Below are 3497 nucleotides of genomic sequence, written 5' to 3' on the forward strand. Positions count from 1 at the left end.
CAAGCTCATATATAGTAATCATGTACCATACCATAAACTATATGCCCAAGCTTGATTCTCTCATAACAAATTATATTTAAAATTATATGTAAAATAACAATTATATTATGAAGACCAAAGTGAAAATGTGTATCTGTTTCCCATATATATATATGTTAGGACCATATATGTTAGGACCATATAGACATGGTTATTATAATTGTATTTGTAATCACTGGAAGTTCTCTTAGAGAAATATCTTCATGTCAAATAGATGCTTCATGTGGGGGTGACTCTATTATGGAACAGCAGGGGATAGCTGTGCATTGAAGTGAAAACTTCAGATACATTTTTCAGATTGCAGGGTAGACCAGAATAGACTGAGCATGGTTCTATCCTAGTTTGAAAATTGCTTTACATGAGGAAAACCTGTTTTTATTTCTTTGCATCTTACATTACTATCATGAGAAACAATTGGTGTTCTGTATATTTTATTTGTTTTACTTTTATTCATGTATATTTTGGGGTGAAGATGGAGGTTGTATATTCCATGTGCTGTATACACAGAGGCCAAAAAAGGTGGATAGATTCCCTGAAGCTGGAGCTCCAGACTTCTCTGACATTGATGCTAAGGACTGGCTCAGATCCTTCTCAAGAAGAACAATTTTTCTCTGAGCTGTCTCTTCAACCTCCATGTGCTGCTGTATCATATCTTCATTAATATCTGGGCTGTGAAACACACCTGTGGCATTGGTTGTAATGATAAGAGTAAGTAAACCATGTCACCTTGCTTATGGTGGTCCATTCCTGTCTCTTATGGATAGCCTGTGAAGCTGGTAAATCACTCCCGTAGGAGCTGGAAAGTAGAAAAGGCTGAAAGAGAGTTGACCAGTTGACTTGATTTTCAGATCTAGGCTCTGTCACCCTTATTTTGTCATTTTTTTCAATGAGAAGAAAGTAAACAACTTTATTTTTGTTTGAGGTCCATGTGTAAGGTCAAATGACACCTGTGTGGACTCAGTTCTCTCCTTCCACCCATACCTGGGTCCCAGGTGATTGGACTCATGGTGCCAGGCTTACAGGGTCCAGTAGACGGAATGTGGATGTTGGAACAGATTTATCCCTACCGCTTGTACTGGCTTTTTGGAATCCATTATCTTTGGATGGATACCTTGCTCAGCCCAGATATAGTAGGTAGGGCTTTAGTCCTTCCTCAAAGCAATGTGACTTACCCTTACTGAGGAGTGGATGAGGGTGGCATGAGGCAGAAGGTAGAGGGAATGGGAAGAAGGGAGGGAGTGGGAACTGGGATTGGTATGTAAAATAAAAAAGATAGTTTGTTTTCTTTTTAAAATAATAAAATTAAATTTAGAAACATTTCCAGTTTACAATAACCACAGATAGTCATTTAATTATAAAGTATGACTTGTATTGCACAGAAGCCCACAGCTAGAGATGTTCACCTGAGGGTTGCCATGGAGTGTGACTTGATTATAGTCATGCCACAGTGATAAGGCTTCTGGAATCTTTGGCTATATCTTTCACATTAGAAAATTTCTTCTTTTTATTATCGTGTGTGTGTGTGTGTGTGTGTGTGTGTGTGTGTGCAGATATGAGTGTATTATGGTGGATATGTGGAGGTCAGAAGACAGCCTTCATGTTTGTCCCTGGTGTAATATTTTGCTTGTATTCAATAAATAAAGCCCAGAGATGAGAGGGGGAGCTAGGCACTAGTAAACTATAGAAGTCTAGAGGTCTGTATAGACAGACAGGAAGTGATAGGTTGGGCAGAGATGGGAAGTGATAAGGCAGGGCATAAACAGGAGCTTAGCCCTTTTTGGCCTGAGAAGTCGGGAGGTAAGAGGTGACTGTGGCTGGCCCTTCACTTCTCTGATATCTCAACTTTTACCTTGAGATCTGACTCTGGGTTTTTATCAAGACTAATTAGGATTGTTCATCAGGTCCTCCCCTTCCTCCTTGTTTGTCTGCTGGTTATCCAAGGCTATCTGAACCAAGAGCTTTCAGGCATTCTCTTGTCTCTGCCTCCAGGTTCCCTACAGGAGTGCTGGGATTACTTTCCTGTGCTCTGCTGTATCCTGCTCCAGTGTGAGTTTTGGAAATTTAAACTTAGGTCCTTTATCTATGGAGCTGCCTATTTAGTGTGCTCCTGTTTGGAAAAGTAAAAGTTTTAGAATATTTAACGTGTGTCAACATGTCCAAGTTCTTTAGCATTCCTTGTAAAATTTTCTTTTCAGGAGACAGAAGAATATGAAAATTTAATAAATGTCTTAATATTAAAATATTAATACATGTGCTAGAAAGACGACTCAGTGGTTAAGAGTGCACACTGCTTTTGCATAGGATCTGGGTTTGATTGCCAGCATTCATATTAAGCAGACCACATGTTCCTGTAACTCCAGCTCTAGAAGATTTGATGCCCTCTTCTGGACTCTACAGTCAACTGCATCCTCATGCATATACACATAGACACTCAAACATACAGGTAATCCAAAATAAAAATAAACCTTAAAAATTATCAATATATATCTTCCATTATTTTTGTAAAATCTCAGCTTTTATGAAAACTTTCCTCATATTCCGGATGTAAAAAATTTTGTTGGGCTATTTCTAGGTTGGACTGGATTTTGTTGATTTCATTTTTAAGATAACCCCAAATTGTGCCACTGGGAACCAGAATTTAGGAGCACTTTTCTGACTTTTATGTAGACATATCTCTGAGGAACTTTCTGTTTCACTCTCTGACCATGTTCTGGTCAAAAGCAGTTAAAGGATCTGGTTTCCCTCAACTGTCACTTCAGTGCAACTCTCCTTGTAACAAGCTCACAGAGTCTTCCCAGGACTCAAAGACTGAGCCTTTCAGAAAAGAGAGAGATGCAGAAATGAAGAGTCAAAGGAAAAGACGAAAGGGGAAAATCAAGATGAGCTTAGCATGAAAGTGTTTTTCTCTCTTCTCTGGCCCTGATTCACAATAGAAGCTCCAGGGCAGCTGGGGTCTTTAATACTGTGCTAAGGGGTCTCTGAATGCCAAGGATCTTGACAGTACCAGGAGACATCAAACACTGAGCTTGTCTTTGTTCTAACTGGGGCTCCAACTGGGTTTCTGTTCTTTCTATCACATTCCACTGAAGGAGTCTGGCTTGCCTCAGACACTCAGTCACTCATTTAACAAGGCAATGAGATTTGTTACATAGAAAGTGGTTTCCATTTTAGCAGGTGAAGGTGCAGGGCTTGTCCTCTCTTCCATAATGAGATGTCCAGGTAGGCACATTTGACATGTGTATGCTAGTCTAGTGCTGGTTCTTAGTGAAGGTAGTGTAGTGCTTGAATAACTCAGAGGTCTCTTCCTAAAGGAGTCCACAGAGAGCTACTAAAGTGCTTGTGGTTGTCACCAAGTTCTTGACTATGAAATAAGTTATCTCCTAAGTAATGCAATGATGTTGTGGTCCACAAGTGGGCATTGGTTCTAAGACACTGGATTAAAAAACAGACAAGGACAG

The sequence above is a fragment of the Arvicola amphibius genome, chromosome 12 (assembly GCF_903992535.2).
Source record: "Arvicola amphibius chromosome 12, mArvAmp1.2, whole genome shotgun sequence".
Taxonomy (NCBI): domain Eukaryota; kingdom Metazoa; phylum Chordata; class Mammalia; order Rodentia; family Cricetidae; genus Arvicola; species Arvicola amphibius.